This window comes from Arachis ipaensis, chromosome B7, assembly GCF_059453495.1.
Source record: "Arachis ipaensis isolate K30076 ecotype BB chromosome B7, ASM5945349v1, whole genome shotgun sequence".
Taxonomy (NCBI): domain Eukaryota; kingdom Viridiplantae; phylum Streptophyta; class Magnoliopsida; order Fabales; family Fabaceae; genus Arachis; species Arachis ipaensis.
The window spans coordinates 66,344,654-66,369,862 of NC_142442.1; the positions used below are offsets into that span (position 1 = coordinate 66,344,654).

The 25,209-nt window shown below is 40.2% G+C and overlaps 1 non-coding gene across 1 annotated transcript; it reads left to right on the plus strand.

Annotated features, from left to right (window-relative positions):
• Positions 1–12,368: 12,368 nt before the first annotated feature.
• On the plus strand, positions 12,369–12,476 carry LOC148552863 (small nucleolar RNA R71). Its single transcript, XR_015892691.1, has one exon. It is a non-coding gene; the product is annotated as a small nucleolar RNA R71 (small nucleolar RNA).
• Positions 12,477–25,209: the final 12,733 nt, after the last annotated feature.

The following is a 25,209-nucleotide window of genomic DNA, read 5'->3' on the forward strand; positions in this document are numbered from 1 at the left end:
GGTAATTGGGGTTCATGTTAGCTACTACATTGTATAGGTAGCTCAACTTTGTTTGTGCATAGAAATCATATTCCCCTCTGGCTACAGTTCTTGCTTCATAAAGGTGTCTGAATTCAGCAAGACTTTCCATTTGTTGTAATTGTCGTTCCAGAATCATTCCTAAGCTGCCTTGCATCTCTCCCCAGTTAATTTGGTCTTGCTGCTCCTTGAGGTTCTCAAAACCCCCCTTGGAGTTGTTGAATGTTCTGGTTGACTTGGCTCCATTGTTGTTACTGAGTCTCCTTAAGTTGATTGACATCTTTCCTCAAGTGATGTAGATCTCCCTTCATTTGGTGTACATCTCCTTGCAATTGTTCCCAGTTGAATCCCTCTGGAAATTGCTGATATTGGTAGTATGGTGGTGGTTGAAGTGCCAGGAAGTGAGGTTGCTCTTCTGCCTCTTCCTCTTCTTGTTGTTGTTGTGGTCCATGAGCCTGAGCTCTTCATTCTCTGGCTCTGTTGAGTGGGTGAACAGCCACCACCTTGGCCATCTTTTTGGCAATTATGAATTTGTCTTGCTTCACAAGCACCTCATGAATGATCTTTTCAACTCCAGCCTCATTACATAGCCTCTGTATAATGCTGGGGAATGCCAACCTTGTGTTGTCACTGGTGCTTTTCAGCACTTTGTTGATGTTGTTGGCAATCATCTCCCCACGTTGACATTCTCTCCTTTCATGATGCTGTAGATGAGCACAGCTCTCTCCTTGGTCACCTCTGAAGTGTTGGATGTGGGGATTAGGGACCTCCTCACAAATTCTAACCACCCTCTAGCTTGAGGGTTCAAATCTCTTCTCCTCAATTGGTTGGATATTCCATCCTTATCATTTATCCAACGCACATTCAGCACACAAATTTCATTCAGGATCTCATCAAACCTAGGGTCTTGCTGCTTCATTCTTTCTTCATAGCTCCGAGTGGAGCTTGTCCTCTTCACCATTAGCATTCTTTCTATGCTTGAGGGGCTGTAGTCAATGGACTTCCCCCTTACATAGCTAATGTAGCCATAGTGTTGTCCTGTTGAGGTACTGCGTTAGCATAGAATTCCCTCACCAAGCTCTCTACCACCTTCCTTGGTGGGTTGCATAGGAGTGACCAACCCCTATTGTTGATCTCAATGTTGATTTCAAGATGCTCATTCCTCCCTAGTTGAAACCCAACTTCTGGAATGATCTCCCTCTCATTCACCCAACCATAGAATTGATTTTGGTTAAATGCGGAGAGGAATTTGTAGTCATTGAAAGAGCTTGAGGATCCAGAGGTTGGTTCTTTGGTTTTTCTTTTCTTTGAGGCTGAGCTTTTTGGTGGTGCCATTAGGTTGAGAGAGTGTGTTTGAGATTGTGAAAAAAAAGTGGGTTGCAAGAAAGAGTAAGCAAAACAAGGTTTTGCTCCAACACCAAACTTAGGACTTGATCGTCCCAATCAAGAGAAAGAAGAAAGTAGGGAAAGAGATGGTAAAAGATGAAAAGAGAAAAGAAGGTGAGGGGTGTATGCTCTTCGTATGTGATTGGGGATTGTTGAAGTGGGAAAGGAGATGGGGAGGTGAGGCTTTTATAATGGGTGAATAGTGTGGTTCGAAGGGTGGGAAATAAAAAGGGTTAAATGTTTTTTCACTAGGGGAGTGGCGCCTAGCGTGGGAAGAGGCGCCAACTCTTTTCTCACAGTGTCTTCTGCATGTGTTGAGTTCCAAAGTGCAAGTACACTTTGACTTCCTTGCTTTGTGAGTTGTTTACCATGTGGGCCCCATCTTCTCTCCTGAAATTGAAACTAAACCCATTAGTAATGACAAAAGAACCCCTTCACATTCCTTCTCATCAAGAGTGATTTGAATTGCAACTGATGGGTGTCCCTTGGGACACCAAACTTAATCCTTTGGCAATCTTAATAAATTGGTTCCATTATTGTATATTTAATGTGTTCATAAGAATGGAATAATATCAATCTTTTCATTTTCTTTGGATTCCAATTCCTTTAAACTCATTAAGCCACATTCATGTTCTTACCCAAACATTAAGTGCTTTCAAATTGGGTGACTTGGGCTATTAGGTGATCCTTGGTGGTGGCCACACCAAACTTAATCTCTGGGCTTACTCTTCAAAATCAAGCTACTAATTGTTTGTAAGCCTAGATTAAGTTGGTGGGAGGCCACACCAAACTTAGCAATTTAGCTAGTGCTCAGCCCATTCACTCCTCATTAGTTATTCCTTCATCAAGTTGCAATTCGAGAATAGAAAGAAATAAAAGAGTGTAAAGAAAATCTAGTTACCAAAGCTAATATCAAACTTTCTAACCTACAATTGTAAACTAATACTAATTTGATACTGTAACACAAATGTGAGACTGAAAATTAAACTATCTAAAGCAATAGATTTTAAACTACTTCTAAGAAAGGCAATTAAATCAAAAAGGATAAAGTGTTGGGGTGCCTCCCAACTAGCGCTTCTTTATTGTCATTAGCTTGACATTCTTTCATCTTTAGCTGAGCTTGTAGCTCACTCTCTGCTCCTCTAAGGAACCTCCCAAGTAGTGTTTGAGTCTATGGCCATTGACAGAAAAAGTTATTTGAGTCTTGTCCTCCATGAGCTCTACATGTCCATAGGGAAACACCTTGAGTATGGTGAAAGGTTCTGACCATCGAGACTTAAGTTTTCAAGGGAAGAACTTGAGTCTTGAGTTGTAGAGTAACACCTTCTGTCCTTCAGTGAACTCCTTTCTTGTTATCTTTTGGTCATGCCATCTTTTTGTGATTTCTTTGTAGAAATTTGCATTCTCATATGCTTAATTTCTAAACTCCTCCAGCTCATTGAATTGCATTAATCTCTTTTCTCCAGCAGCTTGCTCATCATAGTTTAACATTTTTAGAGCCCAAAATGCTCTATGCTCAAGTTCAACTGGTAAGTGACAAGCCTTTCCATATACCAATTGGTATGGAGACATCCTAATGGGAGTCTTATAGGCTATTCTGTAGGCCCATAGTGCATCATCCAGCATCTTAGACCAATCCTTTCTTGAGCTTCCAACAGTTTTTTCATGGATTCTTTTTAGCTCTCTGTTGGAGATTTCAGCTTGCCCGTTGGTCTGTGGGTGGTATGGAGTTGCCACTTTGTGCTTTACTCTATATCTGATGAGGAGTGTCTCGAGTTGTTTGTTGCAGAAGTGTGTCCCTCCATCACTAATGAGAGCTCTGGGAACTCCAAATCTGCTGAAGATGTTCCTTCTCAAGAAGATTATCACAACTTTGTTGTCATTTGTTGCAGTGGCTATGGCTTCTACCCACTTTGAGACATAGTCAACAACCACCAATATGTAGTTATTTGGGTAGGAGGTTGGGAAGGGTCCCATGAAGTCAATTCCCCATACATCAAATAGCTCCAGCTCTAGTATGAATTGCTATGGCATTTCATTTCTCTTGGTTAGATTACTAGCTCTTTGGTATTCATCACACCTTGACACCATTTCCTTGGCATCCTTAAACATTGTTGGCTAGTAAAATACGGATTGAAGCACTTTTGCTGCTGTTCTTTCTCCACTGAAGTGACCTCCATATGCAGATCCATGGCACTGCCATAACACTTCCTGCCCTTCTTCATGGGATATACACCTTCTTAGGATTCCATCAGCACACTTTTTGAACAAATAGGGGTCATCCCAGATGTAGTGTTTGGCATCCTTAATTAGCTTCCTCCTCATGTGCTTATTGATGTTAGTTGGTAGCTCCCCAATAGCTTTGAAGTTAGCTATGTCTGCAAACCAAGGGGCTACTTGAATCATCATCAATTATTCATCAGGAAAGCTTTCATTTACTGCTACTTGCTGCATTTCTTCTTGTTGTGGGATCCTTGAGAGGTGGTCAGCTACCTTGTTCTCTACTCCGCTCCTATCTTTAATCTCAATATCAAATTCTTGGAGCAGCAGAATCTACCTTATTAGTCTGGGCTTAGATTCTTGTTTGGTAAGCAAGTATTTGAGTGTTGTATGATCAGTGAACACAATTACTTTTGAGCCAATAAGATATGATCTAAACTTATCAAAAGCAAAAACTCTGGCTAAAAGTTCTTTCTCCGTGGTGGTATAGTTCCTTTGATTCTCATTAAGGACCTTGCTAGCATAGTAAATAACATGTACTAGCTTGTCTTTCCTCTGTCCTAGAACAGCATCAACAGCAAAATCAGATGCATCACACATTAGTTCAAAGGGAAGATCCTAGCTTGGTGGTGCTATAATAGGTCAGAGGAGAGTTTCCTTTTAAGTTCATCAAAGGCTACCATGCACTCGCTATCAAAAACAAAGGGAGTATTTGAGACAAGTAGGTTGCTAAGGGGTTTTGTAATCTTTGAAAAATCTTTGATAAACCTCCTATAGAACCCAGCGTGTCCCAAAAAGCTTCTGATTGCTTTGACATTGCATGGGGAGGTAATTTTTCAATTACTTCCACTTTTTCCTTGTCCACTTCTATGCCATCTTTTGAAATCTTGTGACCAAGAACCACCCCTTCCTTTACCATAAAATGGCACTTCTCCCAGTTTAAAACCAGGTTGGTTTCTTGACACCTTTTTAGCACAAGAGCAAGATGGTATAGGCAATCAAAATATGAGTTTCCAAATACAGAGAAGTCGTCCATGAATACTTCTATGAACTTTTCAATCATGTCTGAAAAAATGGAGAGCATGCACCTTTGGAATGTTGTAGGTGCATTGCACAATCCAAAGGGCATTCTCCTATAAGCAAAGACACCATATGGACAAGTAAATGAAGTTTTTTACTGATCCTTGGGGTCTACAACAATTTGATTGTAGCCCGAATACCTATCCAGGAAGCAATAATACTCATGTCCTGCCAATCTTTCAAGCATCTGGTCCATAAAAGGTAGGAGAAAGCGGTCCTTCCGGGTGGCTTCATTAAGTTTCCAATAGTCAATGTACATACGCCATCCGGTCACTATCCTTGTGGGTATCAATTCATTCTTCTCATTTGTCACAACAGTGATCCCTCCCTTCTTAGGGACTACTTGCACCGGGCATACCCAAGGGCTGTCTGAGATGGGATAGATCACCCCTGCTTGCCACAATTTCAACACTTCTTTCTGAACCACTTCATTCATAGTTGGGTTCAGCATCCTTTGTTGTTGTCTTGATGGTTTGGCATCTTCTTCAAGTAAGATTTTATGCATATACATTGAATGACTGATCCCTTTTAAATCTGCAAGTGTCCAGCCTATGGCATCCTTGTGTTGTCTCAACACTTGGATAAGCTCCTCTTCTTGTTCCTTACTCAGACTTGAATTTATGATCACTGGGTGAGTGTTGTTAGCACCCAGATATGCATATTTCAAGCTGGGTGGTAAGGTTTTCAGCTCTAGTTTTGGTGACTCTGCATCTTTGTTGTCTGTAGTGGTTGGCATGATTGAGTTTCTCATGGTTGTTTGTGGTGGTTCTCTATCTGGTGCTTGTTCCAACTCAATGGTTCCTCCACATTGTTCTTCTTCCAAGACTTCTTGAACTATCTGTTCCATGGTGTCTACCAGCATGCATTCTCCTATGGACTCCTTGGGGTAACTCATTGCTTTAAAGACGTTGAAGACCATTTTCTCTTCATGCAACCTCAAGACTAGTTCCCCTTTTTGCGCATCAATGATGGCTCCAGCAGTAGCTAGAAATGGTCTTCCTAGGATAATTGGTGCACGAAATTGTGATCTTAGGCAACGGCGTCAAAAACTCTGTACGCACGTCTTAAATAATTGTTTTTCATTCACAACTTCGATACAATTAACCAGCAAGTGCACTGGGTCATCCAAGTAATAAACCTTACGTGAGTAAGGGTCGATCCCACGGAGATTGTTGGTATGAAGCAAGCTATGGTCACCTTGTAGATCTCAGTCAAGCGGATATAAAATAGTTATGGAGTTTTCGAAAATAAATAATAAAATAAGGATAGAAATACTTATGTAAATCATTAGTGAGAATTTCAGATAAGCGCATAGAGATGCTTTCGTTCCTCTGAACCTCAGCTTTCCTGCTGTCTTCATCCAATCAATCCTACTCCTTTCCATAGCTGGCTTTATGTAAGGACATCACCGTTGTCAATGGCTACTTTGTATCCTCTCTAGAAAATGGTCCGATGCGCTGTCACTGCATGGCTAATCGTCTGGAGGCATCACCCTTGTCAATGGCTGCATCCCATCCTCTTGTGAAAATGGTCCAATTGCTCTGTCAAAGCACGGCTAATCATCTGAGGTTCTCGATCATACTGGAATAGGATTCACCCTCCTTTTGCGTCTGTCACTACGCCCAGCACTCGCGAGTTTGAAGTTCGTCACAGTCATTCAATCCCAGAGTCCTACTCGGAATACCACAGACAAGTTTTAGACTTTTCGGACTCTCATGAATGCCGCCATCAATCTAGCTTATACCACGAAGATTCTGATTAAGAGATCCAAAAGATACTCATTCAATCTAAGGTAGAACGGAAGTGGTTGTCAGGAACGCGTTCATAGGGAATGATGATGATTGTCACGTTCATCACATTCATGTTAAAGTGCGAATGAATATCTTAGAAGCGGAATAAGTTGAGTTGAATAGAAAAACAGTAGTACTTTGCATTAATCTTTGAGGAACAGCAGAGCTCCACACCTTAATCTATGGAGTGTAGAAACTCTACCGTTAAAAATATATAAGTGAAAGGTTCAGGCATGGCCGAATGGCCAGCCCCCAAACGTGATCAATAGATCAAAAGATAATCGAAAGATGATCCGAGGATCTCCAATACAATAGTAAAAAGTCCTATTTATACTAAACTAATTACTAGGGTTTACAGAAGTAAGTAATTGATGCATAAATCCACTTCCGGGGCCCACTTAGTATGTGCTTGGGCTGAGCTTGAATGTTACACGTGTAGAGGCTCTTTCTGGAGTTGAACGCCAGGTTGTAACGTATTTCTGGCGTTCAACTCTGGTTTGTGACGTGTTTCTGGCGTTTAACTCTAGACAGCAGCATAGAACTGGCGTTCAACGCCCATTTGCGTCATCTAAACTCGGTCGAAGTATGGACTATTATATATTGCTGAAAAGCCCTGGATGTCTACTTTCTAACGCAATTGGAAGCGCGCCATTTTGAGTTCTGTAGCTCCAGAAAATCTACTTTGAGTTCAGGGAGGTCAGAATCTAATAGCATCAGCAGTCCTTCTTCTACCTCTGAATCTGATTTTTGCTCAAATCCCTCAATTTCAGCCAGAAAATACCTGAAATCACAGAAAAACACACAAACTCATAGTAAAGTCCATAAATGTGAATTTAGCATAAAAACTAATGAAAACATCCCTAAAAGTAACTAGATTCAACTAAAAACATACTAAAAAGAATGCCAAAAAGCGTATAAATTATCCTCTCATCACAACACCAAACTTAAATTGTTGCTTGTCCCCAAGCAACTGAAAATCAAATAGGATAAAAAGAAGAGAATATACTATAAATTCCAAACTATCAATGAAACATAGCTCCAATCAGATGAGCGGGACTTGTAGCTTTTTGCCTCTTGAATTGTTTTGGCATCTCACTTTATCCATTGAGGTTCAGAATGATTGGCATCTATAGGAACTCAGAGTTCAGATAGTGTTATTGATTCTCCTAGTTCAGTATGATGATTCTTGAACACAGCTATTTTATGAGTCTTGGCCGTGGCCCTAAGCACTTTGTTTTCCAATATTACCACCGGATACATAAATGCCACAGACACATAACTGGGTGAACCTTTTCAGATTGTGACTCAGCTTTGCTAAAGTCCCCAATTAGAGGTGTCCAGGGTTCTTAAGCACACTCTTCTTTTGCTTTGGACCTTGACTTTAACCACTCAGTCTCAAGTTTTCACTTGACACCTACACGCCACAAGCACATGGTTAGGGACAGCTTGGTTTAGCCGCTTAGGCCAGGATTTTATTCCTTTAGGCCCTCCTATCCACTGATGCTCAAAGCCTTGGGATCCTTTTTATTTACCCTTGCCTTTTGGTTTTAAGGGTTACTGGCTTTTTGCTCTTGCCTCTTGGTTTTAAGAGCTTTTGGCTTTTTCTGCTTGCTTTTTCTTTTTCTTTCTTTTTTTTTTCTCTCTATTTTTTTTTTTGCAAGCTTTGTTCTTTGCTGCTTTTCTTGCTTCAAGAATCATTTTTATGATTTTTCAGATTATCAAATAACATGTCTCCTTGTCATCATTCTTTCAAGAGCCAACATATTTAACATTCATAAACAACAACTTCAAAAGACATATGTACTGTTCAAGCATTCATTCAGAAAACAAGAAGCATTGTCACCACATCAATATAATTAAACTTAGTTCAAGGATAAATTCGAAACTCATGTACTTCTTGTTCTTTTGAATTAAAACACTTTTTATTTAAGAGAGGTGATGGATTCATAGGACATTCATAACTTTAAGACATAGTTACTAACTACTAATGATCATGTAATAAGACACAAACATGGATAAGCACTTAACATTAAGAAAACGAAAAACAGAAAATAAGAACAAGGAATGAGTCCACCTTAGTGATGGTGGCGTTTCCTTCTTGAGGAACCAATGATGTCCTTGAGCTCTTCTATGTCTCTTCCTTGTCTTTGTTGCTCCTCCCTCATTGCTTTTTGGTCTTCTCTAATTTCATAAAGGATGATGGAGTGCTCTTGATGTTCCACCCTTAATTGTCCCATGTTGGAACTTAATTCTCCTAGGGAGGTGTTGATTTGTGCCCAATAGTTTTGTGGAGGAAGATGCATTTGAGGCATCTCCGGTATCTCATGGTGATGAGCTTCATGCGTCTCTTGAGATCCATGAATGGGCTCTCTTGCTTGCTCCATCCTTTTCTTAGTGATGGGATTTTCTTCCTCAATGGGAATGTCTCCTTCTACGAAAGCTCCAGCTGAGTAACATAGATGGCAAATAAGATGAGGAAAAGCTAGCCTTGCTATGGGAGAGGACTTTTCGGCTATTTTGTAGAGTTCAAGGGAGATGACTTCATGAACTTCTACTTCCTCTCCAATCATGATGCTATGAATCATGATGGCCCGATCCACAGTAACTTCAGATCGGTTGCTAGTGGGGATGATGGAGCATTGGATGAACTCCAACCATCCTCTAGCCACAGGCTTGAGGTCCACTCTTCTTAATTGAACCGGCTTGCCTTTGGAGTCAATCTTCCATTGAGCTCCTTCCACACATATGTCCATGAGGACTTGGTCCAACCTTTGATTAAAGTTGACCCTTCTAGTGTAGGGGCGTGCATCTCCTTGCATCATAGGCAAGTTAAACGCCAACCTCACATTTTTCGGACTAAAATTTAAGTATTTCCCCCGAACCATTGTAATATAATTCTTTGGATTCGGGTTCTTACTTTGATCATGGTTCCTAGTGATCCATGCATTGGCATAGAACTCTTGAACCATTAGAATGCCGACTTGTTGGATGGGGTTTGTTAGAATTTCCCAACCTTTTCTATGGATCTCATGTCGGATTTCCGGATACTCATTTCTCTTGAGCTTGAAAGGGACCTCGGGGATCACCTTCTTCTTGGCTACAACATCATAAAAGTGGTCTTGATGGGCTTTGGAGATGAATCTTTCTATCTCCCATGACTCGGAGGTGGAAGCTTTTGTCTTCCCTTTCCCTTTTCTAGAGGATTCTCCGGTCTTAGGTGCCATCAATGGTAATGGAAAAACAAAAAGCTTATGCTTTTACCACACCAAACTTAGAATATTGCTCGCCCTCGAGCAAGAGAAGAAAGAATAGATGAAGAAGAAGAAGAAAATATGGAGGAGAGGAGGGAGAGGTGTATTCGGCCAAGAAGGGGAAGAGAGGGTTGTGTTGTGTGAAAATGAGGAAGAATGGAGGGCTATATATAGGGAAGGGAGGGGGGTAAGGTTCGGCCATAAGGGTGGGTTTTGGGTGGGAAATTGATTTTGAATTTTGAAGGTAGGTGGGGTTTATGAGGAAGAGTGGATAGATGTGAGTGGTGAAGTGGTGATAGGGAAGAGAGATTGAGGTGATTGGTAAAGAGTTTTGGGGAAGAGTGTTTATGGGATTGTGTGAAAGAGGGGTGAGAAGAAGTGAGTGGAGGTAGGTGAGGAGCCTGTGGGGTCCACAGATCCTGAGATGATCCAGTGGGGTCCACAGATCCTGAGGTGTTCAAGGATTTACAACCTTGCACCAAATTAGGCATACAATATGCCCTTGCACACAACTCTTGGCGTTCAGCGCCAGATTGGTGCTTGTTCTGGGCGTTGAACGCCCATTTGTTGCCCATTTCTGGCGTTGAACGCCAGAACCATGCTTGTTCTGGGCGTTCAGCGCCAGCTCTTCTCAAGGATGCAATTCTGGCGTTCAAACGCCCAGATGCTGCCCATTTTGGGTGTTCAGCGCCAGAACCATGCTCTGTTCTGGCGTTGAACGCCAGCCAGATGCTTCTTACTGGCGTTTAAACGCCAGTGAGATCCTCCTCCAGGGTGTGATTTTTCTTCTGCTGTTTTTGATTCCGTTTTCAATTTTTATATTTATTTTGTGACTCCACATGATCATGAACCTAATAAAACATGAAAGAACAAGAAAAATAAAATTAGATAAATAAAAATTGGGTTGCCTCCCAACAAGCGCTTCTTTAATGTCAATAGCTTGACAGTGGGCTCTCATGGAGCCTCACAGATGTTCAAAGCATTGTTGAGACTTCCCAACACCAAACTTAGAGTTTGGTTGTGGCCTCCCAACACCAAACTTAGAGTTTGACTGTGGGGGCTCTGGTTAACTCTGTTTTGAGAGAAGCTTTTTATGCTTCCTCTCCATGTTTACAGAAGGATGACCTCGAGTTTTAAACACAAGGGAGTCCTCATTCAATTGAAGGACTAGTTCACCTCTGTCAACATCAATCACAGCTCTTGCTGTGGCTAGGAAGGGTCTTCCAAAGATGATGGATTCATCCTCATCCCTCCCAGTATCTAGGACTATGAAATCAGCAGGGATGTAAAGGCCTTCAACCTTTACTAGCACGTCCTCTACTTGTCCATAAGCCTATTTTCTTGAATTCTCAGCCATCTCTAATGAGATTTTAGCAGCTTGCACCCCATAGATTCCCAGTTTCTCTATTACAGAGAGGGCCATGAGGTTTATCCCTGAACCAAGGTCACACAGAGCTTTTTCAAAGATCATGGTGCCTATGGTACAAGGTATTAAGAGCTTTCCCGGATCCTGTTTCTTCTGAGGTAATGTCAGTTGATCCAGATCACTTAATTCATTGGTGAACAACGGAGGTTCATCCTCCCAAGTCTCAATACCAAATAATTTGGCATTCAGCTTCATGATTGCACCAAGGTACTTGGTGACTTGCTCCTCAGTAACATCTTCATTCTCTTCAGAAGAGGAATACTCATTAGAGCTCATGAATGGCATAAGGAGGTTTAATGGAATCTCTATGGTCTCTAGTTGAGCCTCAGATTCCTTTGGTACCTCAGAGGGAAGCTCCTTATTGATCACTGGACATCCCAGGAGGTCTTCCTCCTTGGGATTCACGTCCTCTCCTTCCTTTACAGGTTCGGCCATGGTGATCAATTCAATGGCCTTGCACTCTCCTTTTGGATTTTCTTCTGTATTGCTTGGGAGAGTACTAGGAGGGATTTCAATGATCCTTTTACTCAGCTGGCCCACTTGTGCTTCCCAATTTCTAATGGAAGATCTTGTTTCATTCATGAAACTTACAGTGGCCTTGGACAGATCAGAGACTAAGTTTGCTAAATTAGAGGTATTTTGTTCAGAATTCTTTGTCTGTTGCTGAGTGGATGATGGAAAAGGTTTACTATTGTTAAACCTATTTCTTCCACCATTATTAAAGCCTTGTTGAGGCTTTTTATGATCCTTCCATGAGAGATTTGGGTGATTTCTCCATGAGGGGTTATAGGTGTTTCCATAAGGTTCACCCAAGTAATTTACCTCTGCTATTGCAGGGTTCTCAGGATCATAAGCTTCTTCTTTAGAAGATGCCTCTTGAGTACTGTTGGATGCAGCTTGCATTCCATTCAGACTCTGAGAAATCATATTGACTTGCTGAGTCAATATTTTGTTCTGAGCCAATATGGCATTCAGAGTATCAATTTCAAGAACTCCCTTCTTCATAGGCGTCCCATTACTCACAGGATTCCTCCCAGAAGTGTACATGAGCTGGTTATTAGCAACCATGTCAATGAGTTCTTGAGCTTCTGCAGGCGTTTTCTTTAGGTAAATGGATCCACCTACAGAAGTATCCAATGACATCTTAGATAACTCAGACAGACCATCATAGAATATATCCAGGATGGTCCATTCTAAAAGCATGTCAGAAGGACACTTTTTGGTCAGTCCTTTGTATCTCTCCCAAGCTTCATAGAGGGATTCACCTTCTTTCTGTCTGAAGGTTTGAACATCCACTCTAAGCTTACTTAGCTTTTGAGGAGGAAAGAACTTGGCTAAGAAAGCCTTGACCATATTATCCCAAGAGTTCAGGCTATCCTTAGGTTGAGAGTCCAACCATACTCTAGCTCTATCTCTTACAGCAAAAGAAAAAAGCATAAGCCTGTAGACTTCAGGATCTACTCCATTAGTCTTAACAGTATCACAGATCTACAAAAATTCAGTTAAGAACTGAAAAGGATCTTCAGATGGAAGTCCATGAAACTTGCAGTTCTGCTGCATCAGAGAAACTAATTGAGGTTTAAGCTCAAAATTGTTTGCTCCAATGGTAGGGATGGAGATGCTTCTTCCATGTAAATTGGAATTAGGTGCAGTAAAGTCACCAAGCATCCTCCTTGCATTATTATTATTTTCGGCTGCCATCTCCTCTTCCTGTTTGAAAATTTCTGAAAGGTGCTTGCTGAATTGTTGTAATTTAGCTTCTCTTAGTTTCCTTTTCAGAGTCTTTTCAGGTTCTGGATCTGCTTCAACAAGAATATTCTTGTCCTTGCTCCTGCTCATATGAAAAAGAGGGGACAGAAAAATAATAATAATAGAGATCCTTTTTGCCCAAGCATAGAGGTTCCCTTATGTGAGTAGAAGAAAAGAAGAAGAGAAAATCTGAACTCAGAGAGAGAGGGTTCGGATTTTTGGTGAGATGAAGTGTTAGTAGATGAATAAATAATTAGAAGGAGATGAGAGAGAAAGAGGATTTTCGAAAATAATTTTTGAAAAAGAGTTAGTGATTTTCGAAATTAGTTTTTGAAAAAGGTTAGTAATTTTCGAAAATTAAAATCAACAATTAAAATAATTAGTTAATTAAAAAGAAATTTTGAAAAAGAGGGAAGATATTTTCGAAAATTAGAGAGAGAGAGTTAGTTAGGTGGTTTTGAAAAAGATAAGAAACAAACAAAAAGTTAGTTAGTTAGTTGAAACAAATTTGAAAATCAATTTTGAAAAGATAAGAAGATAAGAAGTTAGAAAAGATATTTTAAAATCAAATTTTTGAAAAAGATAAGATAAGAAGATATTTTTGAAAAGATATTATTGAAATTAGTTTTTGAAAAAGATTTGGTTTTTAGAATCACAATTAATGACTTGATTCACAAGAAATCACAAAATATGATTCTAGAACTTAAAGTTTGAATCTTTCTTAACAAGCAAGTAACAAACTTGAAATTTTTGAATCAAAACATTAATTGATGATGTTATTTTCGAAAATTAGGAGATAAAGATAAGAAAAAGATTTTTGAAAAATATTTTTAAAATTTTTGAAAATAACTAGGAAAAATGAAAAAGATTTGATTTTTGAAAAAGATTTTGAAAAAGATAAGATTTTTAATTTGAAAATTTGATTTGACTCATAAAAACAACTAGATTTTAAAAATTTTTGAAAAAGTCAAATCTAATTTTCGAAATCTTAAGAGAGAAAAAGGGAAAGATATTTTTTTTTATTTTTGAATTTTTAATGATGAGAGAGAAAACATGAAAATGATGCAATGCATGAGAGTTATGGATCAAAACAATGAATGCATGCAAGAATGCTATGAATGTCAAGATGAACACCAAGAACACTTTGAATGTCAAGATGAACACCAAGAATATTTTTTTTAAAATTTTTATATGCAAAGAAAACATGCAAGACACCAGACTTAGAAATCTTTAATGCTTAGACACTAAGATTTCAAGAATGCATATGAAAAACACCATACAACACAAAACACTAAAATATGAAGATCAATCAAGAAGGCTTATCAAGAACAACTTGAAGATCATGATGAATGCAATGCATGAATGAAATTTTCGAAAAATGCAAGATGAGTATGCAATTGACACCAAACTTAAAAATTGACTCAAGACTCAAACAAGAAACACAAAATATTTTTTATTTTTATGATTTTTTGATTTTTTTGGATTTTTCGAAAATTATTTGAAAAATAAAAATAAGGATTCCAAAATTTTTAATATGAATTCCAGGAATCTTGCAATCTTAGTCTAAAGCTCCAATCTGAGGGTTTGACATGGCTTAATAGCCAGTCAAGCTTTAGCATGAATATGCGTGTAATTCATTCAATTTTAGGCCAAAACCACAGTCCAAAAGAATTTAGACATGGCTTTATAGCCAGCCATGCTTCAACATGCTTCATGAAACACTAGAATTCATTCTTAAAAATTCTGAAGAAAAAATATTTTTGAAAAGAATTTTTTATTTTTTCGAAAATAAGGGAGAAAATTTTTTTTTGAAAGATTTTTGAAAAATTTTTGAAAATAAAACAAAAAGAAAATTACCTAATCTGAGCAACAAGATGAACCGTCAGTTGTCCAAACTTGAACAATCCCCGGCAACGGCGCCAAAAACTTCGTGCACGAAATTGTGATCTTAGGCAATGGCGTCAAAAACTCTGTACGCACGTCTTAAATAATTGTTTTTCATTCACAACTTCGATACAACTAACCAGCAAGTGCACTGGGTCGTCCAAGTAATAAACCTTACGTGAGTAAGGGTCGATCCCACGGAGATTGTTGGTATGAAGCAAGCTATGGTCACCTTATAGATCTCAGTCAGGCGGATATAAAATAGTTATGGAGTTTTCGAAAATAAATAATAAAATAACATAGAAATACTTATGTAAATCATTGGTGAGAATTTCAGATAAGCGCATAGAGATGCTTTCGTTCCTCTGAACCTCTGCTTTTCTGCTATCTTCATCCAATCAATCCTACTCCTTTACATAGCTGGCTTTATGTAAGGACATCACCGTTGTCAATGGCTACTTTGTATCCTCTCTGGAAAATGGTCTGATGCGCTGTCACTGCATGGCTAATCGTCTGGAGGCATCACCCTTGTCAATGGTTGCATCCCATCCTCTTGTAAAAATGGTACAATTGCTCTGTCACAGCACGGCTAATCATCTGAGGTTCTCGATCATACTGGAATAGGATTCACCCTCCTTTTGCGTCTGTCACTACGCTCAGCACTCGCGAGTTTGAAGTTCGTCACAGTCATTCAATCCCAGAGTCCTACTCGGAATACCACAGACAAGGTTTAGACTTTCCGGACTCTCATGAATGCCGCCATCAATCTAGCTTATACCACGAAGATTCTGATTAAGAGATCCAAGAGATACTCATTCAATCTAAGGTAGAACGGAAGTGGTTGTCAGGCACGCGTTCATAGGGAATGATGATGATTGTCACGTTCATCACATTCATATTGAAGTGTGAATGAATATCTTAGAAGTGGAATAAGTTGAGTTGAATAGAAAAATAGTAGTACTTTGCATTAATCTTTGAGGAACAGCAGAGCTCCACACCTTAATCTATGGAGTGTAGAAACTCTACCGTTAAAAATACATAAGTGAAAGGTTCAGGCATGGCCAAATGGCCAACCCCTAAACGTGATCAATAGATCAAAAGATAATCCAAAGATGATCCGAAGATCTCCAATACAATAGTAAAAAGTCCTATTTATACTAAACTAGTTACTAGGGTTTACAGAAGTAAGTAATTGATGCATAAATCCACTTCCGGGGCCCACTTGGTGTGTGCTTGGGCTGAGCTTGAATGTTACACGTGTAGAGGCTCTTTCTGGAGTTGAACGCCAGGTTGTAACGTATTTCTGGCGTTCAACTCTGGTTTGTGACGTGTTTCTGGCGTTTAACTCCAGACAGCAGCGTAGAACTGGCGTTCAACGCCCATTTGCGTCGTCTAAACTCGGCCAAAGTATAGACTATTATATATTGCTGGAAAGCCCTAGAAGTCTACTTTCCAACACAATTGGAAGCGCGCCATTTTGAGTTTTGTAGCTCCAGAAAATCCACTTTGAGTGCAGAGAGGACAGAATCCAACAACATCAGCAGTCCTTCTTCTACCTCTGAATCTGATTTTTGCTCAAGTCCCTCAATCTCAGCCAGAAAATACCTGAAATCACAGAAAAACACAGAAACTCATAGTAAAGTCCAGAAATGTGAATTTAGCATAAAAACTAATGAAAACATCCCTAAAAGTAACTAGATTCTACTAAAAACATACTGAAAAGAATGCCAAAAAGCGTATAAATTATCCGCTCATCAATAATTGACATGTTGGTCTCTTCTTCCATGTCTAGCACAACAAAATCAGCAGGGGAAATGAATTCTCCTAGTTTCAGTAGCAAGTCTTCCACCACCCCATGTGGAAACTTAAATGTTCTGTCAGCCAATTAGAGTGCCATTCTTGTTGGCTTGGCTTCCTCAATCCTCATCCTTCTCATCATGGTTAGGGACATAAGATTTATGCTAGCTCCCAAGTCACACAAAGCTTTCTCAATAGTGATATCCCCTATGATGCAGGGGATTTGAAAACTCCCTGGGTCTTTCAGCTTTTAAGGTAGCTTCTTCTGTATGACGGCGCTACACTCCTCAGTCAATACTATAGTCTCTTTTGCCTCCCAGTTCCTCTTTTTGGTTATAAGCTCCTTTAAAAATTTGGCATAGAGTGGCATTTATTCCATTGCCTCAGCAAATGGTATGTTGATTTGGAGCTTCTTGAAGATCTCTAGGAACTTAGAGAACTGGCCATCCTTCCCATCTTTTCCCAGTCTTTGCGGGTATGGTGCTTTTGGCACATAAGGCTTCAAGACTGGTTTTGGTGGAGGTGGAGCAGGGATCTCTCCTTCATCCTTGTTCCCATGCTTTGCTGCAACTTCTTCATGATTGTCTTTGCTTGGAGTTCCTTCTTCTACAACCTTCCCACTTCTTAGAGTAATGGCTTTGCATTCCCCTCTTGGGTTAGCCATGGTATCACTGGGAAATGTGTGTGCGGAAAGCGAGATTTGCTTGGATAAAATCCCCACTTGTGCTACCAACTTTGAGATCGCTGTGCCTTGATTTTTCAGATTTGACCTGTATTCTTCTTGATTAGCGTCTATCCTTCTTTCAGTTTGTGCTTGTCTGTCCATGAGGGTGGAGACAGCCCCTGTAATCTGTGATGATAGTTGTGCTATTGCAGCTTCCATCCTCTCAAAGTTGCTCTTGATTTCACATGGTTGCATAGTAGAGGATGGTACATCTTGATTGAGGTTGTTGTGTATGGGTTGGTTGCTATGGTATGATGTGTTTTGTGAGTTATGATAGGGTCTATGGTTCCCTGTCTGATAGTTGGGGTTGTGGTTGGAATGCTTATTTGATGAATAAGGTTTGTTGTGGTCCTGGTTGTGGTTTTGTTGATTTCCCCACCCAAAATTTGGGTGGTTCCTCCAACCTGGGTTGTAAGCCTTAGAGTGTGGGTCATATGGTGGTCTGGGTGAGTTGTTCACATAATTAGCTTGTTCCCAGTCACCATCAGATTCTAGTGCATTCCTTTCTTGTTGAGGAGTTTGGTCTTGAATGACTGAGGCTTGATTGGCCTTCATCCTCTTGGTTAAAGCTGCTATTTGAGCTGCAATTGCCTTGTTCTGAGCTAACAGAGCATCTACAGAGTTGAGTTCTAGCACTCCCTTCTTCTGAGTCCTTTCTGAAGCATAGAAATACTCATTTTCAGCCACAGTCTCAATGACATCTATGGCCTCTTCAAAGGTTTTCTTTTTATTGAGTGAGCCTCCTGAAGAATGATCCACAGCCTTCTTTGCTTCATATGACAGCCCCTCATAAAAGATATGTAGTTGTACCCACTCATTGAAAATTTCTGGTGGACATCTTCTTATCAGATCTTTGAATCTCTCCCATGCCTCATAGAGTGTTTCTCCATCTTGTTGTCTGAAGGTTTGCACCTCAGCTCTTAGCCTGTTGATTCTTTGTAGAGGGTAAAATCTTGCAAGGAATCTATTCACGACCTCCTCTCATGTAGTTAGGCTATCCTTGGGGAATGATTCTAACCACTTTGCTGCCTTATCTCTGAGTGAGAAAGGGAACAAAAGTAGTTTGTAGATGTCAGGGTGTACCCCTATTAGACTTTATAGTATCACATATCCTCAAGAATGTGCTGAGATGTTAATTAGGGTCTTCTTGGGTACTTCCTCCATATGAGCAATTATTCTGAACAAGTGTGATGAGCTGAGGCTTCAGCTCAAAATTATTGGCATGAATTGTTGGCTTTAGGATGCTGCTGCCACAATTTCCTGGGTTTGGGTTGATGTAGGAGCCTAAGACTCTCCTTTCTTACCCAGCATGATTGCTAGCCTCCTCTTCAACATGGTCATGTGCTTCTTCTTCCATGGTGGTTTCTAGATTCTCCTCTACTAGTTCCTCTCTAATTATGCCTTTGCCTCTTACGATAATTTTTGCTTCAACTCCTCTTCTTCACCTTGAAGCTCTAAGCTCACTCCCTCACTATGCTCCTTAATTGCTTCTCCACATTCAATAATGGGAGTTCCTTGATCGCATAGGCTTAGGCGGGAGGAGACCATATTACGAACGGCTTCCGCTATGGTAGCTATCTTGGCTTCTAACTCCTTGAACTCCTTTTGGTTCTCTTCTTTCCTTTGAATATAAGAACTAACACATTCTTGAAGAAAATCATCCATTGGAGGTTGTGTGGAAAAAGAAGGTTCATTGTTTGGGAAGGAAGTTTCATAATTAGAAGTTGGTTCATCTTGGTAAGGGTATGGAGATGGTGTATATTGAGATGGTTCTTGAGAGTAATTGTGTTGGAATGGTGGTGATTCCATGTATGGTTCATATGGTTCATAAGGTGGTTGGTATGGTGGATAAGGATTAGGGTCATAATGAGGCATTTGGTGGTAGGGAGCTTGTGAGTAAGGTGGTTCAAAATCATGTTGAGGGGGTGGTTCATAGGCATGTGGTGGTGGTTGTTGACAATCACAATAAGGGTCACCACATCCATTAGATTGATATGCATTAGGATTAGGATTATACCCATAAGAATCCGGAGGTTGTTGTTGCCAAGAAGGGTGATCAATCCCTTAAGGCTCCTCTCATCTTTGATTGTTCCATCCTTGATGCACATCCTCATTGTAGCTCTGGTGCGCAGAAATCGTGACGGTTCCATTCCTTGGTAACGGCGCTAAAAACTCAATACGCACGTTCATAATCTTAGTTCTTTGTCACAACTTCTCACAACTAACCAGCAAGTGCACTGGGTCGTCCAAGTAATAAACCTTACGTGAGTAAGGGTCGATCCCACGGAAATTGTCGGCTTGAAGCAAGGTACGGTCACCTTGTAAATCTCAGTCAGGCGAATTCAATTGATTATAGAGATTTAATAATGTCAAAGATAAATATAAAATATAAAATAAAGATAGTGATACTTATGTAATTCATTGGTGAGAATTTCAGATAAGCGTATAGAGATGCGTTCGTTCCTCCTGAACCTTTGCTTTCCTATTATCTTCGTCCAATCATTCATACTCCCTTCTATGGCAAGCTGTATGTTAGGCATCACTATTGTCAATGGCTACATCCTGTCCTCTCAGTGAAAATGGTCCAATGCACTGTCACTGCATGGCTAATCATCTGTCGGTTCTCGATCATACTGGAATAGGATCCATTGATCATTTTGCGTCTGTCACTACGCCCAGCACTCGCGAGTTTGAAGCTCGTCGTAGCCATCCCTTCCCAGATTCTACTCGGAATACCACAGACAAGGTTTAGACTTTCCGGATCTCAAGAATGGCCGTCCATGGATTCTAACTTATACCACGAAGATTCTGATTAAGGAATCCCAAAGATACTCATTCAATCTAAGGTAGAACGGAAGTGGTTGTCAGGCACGCGTTCATAGTTGGGAATGATGATGACTGTCACGATCATCACATTCATATTGAGGTGCGAATGAATATCTTAGAATCGGAATAAGCTTGAATTGAATAGAAAAATAATAGTACTTTGTATTAATTCATGAGGAACAGCAGAGCTCCACACCTTAATCTATGGTGTGTAGAAACTCTACCATTGAAAATACATAAGTGATGAAGGTCCAGGCATGGCCAAGAGGCCAGACCCCAAACGTGATCTAAAGATGAAACTAAAGATGTTCCAAAAGATCCCAAAGATGTAAATACAATAGTAAAAAGTCCTATTTATGCTAAACTAGTTACTAGGGTTTACAGAAATGAGTAAATGATGCAGAAATCCACTTCCGGGGTCCACTTGGTGTATGCCTGGGCTGAGCATTGAGATTTACACGTGTAGAGGCTTCTCTTGGAGTTGAACGCCAGTTTGTAACCTATTTCTGGCGTTTAACTCTAGAATGCAGCATGGAACTGGCGTTGAATGCCAGTTTGCGTCATCTAAACTCGGACAAAGTATGAGCTATTATATATTGATGGAAAGCCTTGGATGTCTACTTTCCAACGCAATTGAGAGCGTGCCATTTGGAGTTTTGTAGCTCTAGAAAAGCCACTTTGAGTGCAGGGAGGTCAGAATCCAACAGCATCTGCAGTCCTTCTTCAACCTCTAAATCTGATTTTTGCTCAAGTCCCTCAATTTCAGCCAGAAATTAGCTGAAATCACAGAAAAACACACAAACTCATAGTAAAGTCCAGAAATGTGAATTTTATTTAAAAACTAATAAAAATATACTAAAAACTAACTAAATCATACTAAAAACTATGTAAAAACAATGCCAAAAAGCGTATAAATTATCCGCTCATCACAACACCAAACTTAAATTGTTGCTTGTCCCCAAGCAACTGAAAATCAAATAGGATAAAAAGAATAGAATATACTATAGATTCCAAAATATCAATGAAACTTAGCTCCAATCAGATGAGCGGGACTTGTAGCTTTTTGCCTCTTGAATAGTTTTGGCATCTCACTTTATCCATTGAAGTTCAGAATGATTGGCATCTATAGGAACTCAGAGTTCAGATAGTGTTATTGATTCTCCTAGTTCAGTATGTTGATTCTTGAACACAGCTACTTTATGAGTCTTGGCCGTGGCCCTAAGCACTTTGTTTTCCAGTGTTACCACCGGATATATAAATGCCACAGACACATAATTGGGTGAACCTTTTCAGATTGTGACTCAGCTTTGCTAATGTCCCCAATTAGAGGTGTCTAGGGTTCTTAAGCACACTCTTTTTTTGCTTTGGACCTTGACTTTAACCACTCAGTCTCAAGTTTTCACTTGACACATTCACGCCACAAGCACATGGTTAGGGACAGCTTGGTTTAGCCGCTTAGGCCAGGATTTTATTCCTTTAGCCCCCTCCTATCCACTGATGCTCAAAGCCTTGGATCCTTTTTATTTACCCTTGCCTTTTAGTTTTAAGGGCTATTGGCTTTTTTCTCTTGCCTTTTGGTTTAAAGAGCTTTTGGCTTTTTCTGCTTGCTTTTTCTTTTTTTTTTCCGCTATTTATTTTTTTTTTTCTTTTCTCTCTTTTCTGCAAGTTTTGTATTCACTGCTTTTTCTTGCTTCAAGAATCATTTTTATGATTTTTCAGAGTATCAAATAACATTTCTCCTTTTTCCTTATTCTTCAAGAGCCAACATATTTAACATTCATAAACATCAACTTCAAAAGACATATGCACTGTTCAAGCATTCATTCAGAAAATAAAAAGTATTGTCATCACATCAAAATAATTAAACTAGTTTCAAGGATGAATTTGAAACCCTATACTTCTTGTTCTTTTGTAATTAAAACAGTTTTCATTTAAGAGAGGTAATGGAGTCATAGGACATTCATAGCTTTAAGACATAGACACTTAAACACTAATGATCATCTAGTAAAGACACAAACATAATTAAACATGAAGCATAGAAACCGAAAACAGAAAATAAATAGATAAGGAGATTAAGGAATGAGTCCACCTTAGTGAGAGTGGCGTCTTCCTCTTCTTGAAGGACCAATGGTGCTTTTGAGCTCCTCTATGTCTCTTCCTTGCCTTTGTTGCTCCTCCCTCATAGCTCTTTGATCTTCTTTAATTTCATAAAGGATGATGGAATGCTCTTGGTGCTCCACCCTTAGTTGTCCCATATTGGAACTTAATTCTCCTAGGGAGGTGTTGATTTGCTCCTAATAGTTTTGTGGAGGAAAGTGCATCCCCTGAGGCATCTCAGGGACTTCATGGTGGGGAATTTCCTCATGCTCTTGCTGAGGTCCATGATCTCTTGTTTGCTCTATCCTTTTCTTAGTGATGGGCTTGTCCTCTTCAATGAGGATGTCTCCCTCTATGTCAATTCCAGCCAAATTGCAGAGGTGGCATATGAGGTGAGGAAAGGCTAACCTTGCCCAAGTGGAGGACTTGTCAGCCACCTTGTAAAGTTCTTGAGGTATAATCTCATGAACTTCCACCTCCTCTCCAATCATGATACTATGGATCATGATGGCCCGGTCTATAGTAACTTCAGACCGGTTACTAGTAGAAATGATTGAGCGTTGAATGAACTCTAGCCATCCCCTAGCCACTGGTTTGAGGTCATGCCTTCTTAATTGAACCGGCTTACCTCTTGAGTCAATTTTCCATTGAGCTCCTTCTACACATATGTCCATGAGGACTTGATCCAACCTTTGATCAAAGTTGACCCTTCTTGTGTAGGGGCGTGCGTTCTCTTCCATCATTGGCAAGTTGAACGCCAGCCTTACATTTTCTGGACTGAAATCTAAGTATTTTCCTCGAACCATGGTGAGCCAATGCTTTGGATTCGGGTTCCCACTTTGATCATGGTTCCTAGTGATCCATGCGTTTGCATAGAACTCTTGAACCATTAGGATTCCGACTTGTTGAATGGGGTTGGTGAGAGCTTTCCAACCTCTTCTTTGGATCTCAAGTCGGATCTCCGGATACTCATTCTTTTTGAGCTTGAAAGGAACCTCTGGGATCACTTTCTTCTTGGCCAAAACTTCATAGAAGTGGTCTTGATGGACCTTTGAGATGAATCTCTCCATCTCCCATGACTCAGAGGTGGAAGCAATTGCCTTTCCTTTCCTCTTTCTAGAGGTTTCTTTGGCCTTAGGTGCCATAAATGGTTATGAAAAAGCAAAAAGCTATGCTTTTACCACACCAAACTTAAAATGTTTGCTCGTCCCCGAGCAAAAGAAGAAAGAAAGTAGTAGAAGAAGAAGAAAATGGAGGAGATGGGGGAAGAAGATGTATTCGGCCAAGGAGAAGAAGAGAGGGTTGTGTTGTGTGAAAATGAAGAAGGAGTGAGGGTTTTATATAGGAGTGAGGAGGGGTGTAGAGTTTGGGCATTAGTGTTGGGTTTGGGAGGGAAATTAGTTTGAATTTTAAAGGTAGGTGGGGTTTATGGGGAAGAGAGGATGGATGTGAGTGGTGAAGAGGTGATGGGAGAGAGTGATTGAGGTGATTGGTGAAGGGTATTTGGGGAAGAGAGTTATGAAAAGGTGTGAAGAGGAGAAAAGAAAATGTGGGGATCCTGTGGGGTCCACAGATCAAGTGGGGTCAAGGACTTAGCATCCCTGCTCTAATTAGGCTTGTAAAATGCCCTTGCTATGCAATCCTGGCGTTTAACGCCAGATTGCTACCTGTTTCTGGCGTTAAACACCCAAATGTAGCTTGTTTCTGGCGTTTAACGCCAGGCAGATGCTTGTTTCTGGCGTTAAACGCCAGCTTGGTACCTATTTTTGGCGTTAAATGCCAGACAGATGCTTGTTTCTGGCGTTTAAACGCCAGACTGCTCTCCTCCAGGGTGTGCTATTTTCAATGTTGTTTTTTATTCTGTTTTTGATTTTTCAGTCGTTTTTGTAACTTCACATGATCATCAACCTAATAAAACACAAAATAATAAAAAAAAATAAAATAGATATGATTAAATAACATTGGGTTGCCTCCCAACAAGCACTTCTTTAGTGTCACTAGCTTGACAGTGAGCTCTCATGGAGCCTCACAAATAATCAGAGCAAGGTTAGAACCTCCCAACACTAAACTTAGAGTTTGAATGTGGGGGTTCAACACCAAACTTAGAGTTTGGTTGTGGCCTCCCAACACCAAACTTAGAGTTTGACTGTGGAGGCTTTGGTTGACTCAGCAGTGAGAGAAGCTTTTCATGCTTCCTCTCCATGGTTACAGAAGGAGATCCTTGAGTTTCAAACACAAGGTTGTCCTCATTCATTTGGAGGACCAACTCTCCTCTGTCCACATCAATCACAGCTCTTGTTGTGGCTAGGAAGGGTCTTCCAATGATGATGGATTCATCCTCATCCTTCCCAGTGTCTAGGATTATAAAATCAGCAGGGATGTAAAGGCTTTCAACCCTTACTAACACGTCCTCTACTTGTCCGTAAGCCTATTTTCTTTTGAGGTAATTTCTGCCTATCCAATGTATTCAGTTCATTGGTGAGTAAGGGAGGTTCATCTTCCCAAGTCTCATTACCAAATAATTTGGCATTCAGCTTCATGATTGCACCAAGGTATTTAGCAACTTGCTCTTCAGTAATGTCTTCATCCTCTTCAGAGGAAGAATACTCATCAGAGCTCATGAAGGGTAGAAGGAGGCTCAATGGAATCTTTATGGTCTCTAGATGAGCCTCAGATTCCTTTGGTTCCTCAAAGGGATACTCCTTATTATTCACTAAACGTCCCAGGAGGTCTTCCTCACTAGGATTCACGTTCTCCTCCTCCTCTTTGGGTTCGTCCACATCATGTAAGGCTATGGCCTTGCACTCTCTTTTTGGATTTTCTTCTGTATTGCTTGGGAGAGTACTTGGAGGGATTTCAGTGACTCTTTTACTCAGCTGGCCCACTTGTGCCTCCAAATTCCTAATGGAGGACCTTGTTTCATTCATGAAACTTACAGTGGCCTTAGATAGATCAGAGACT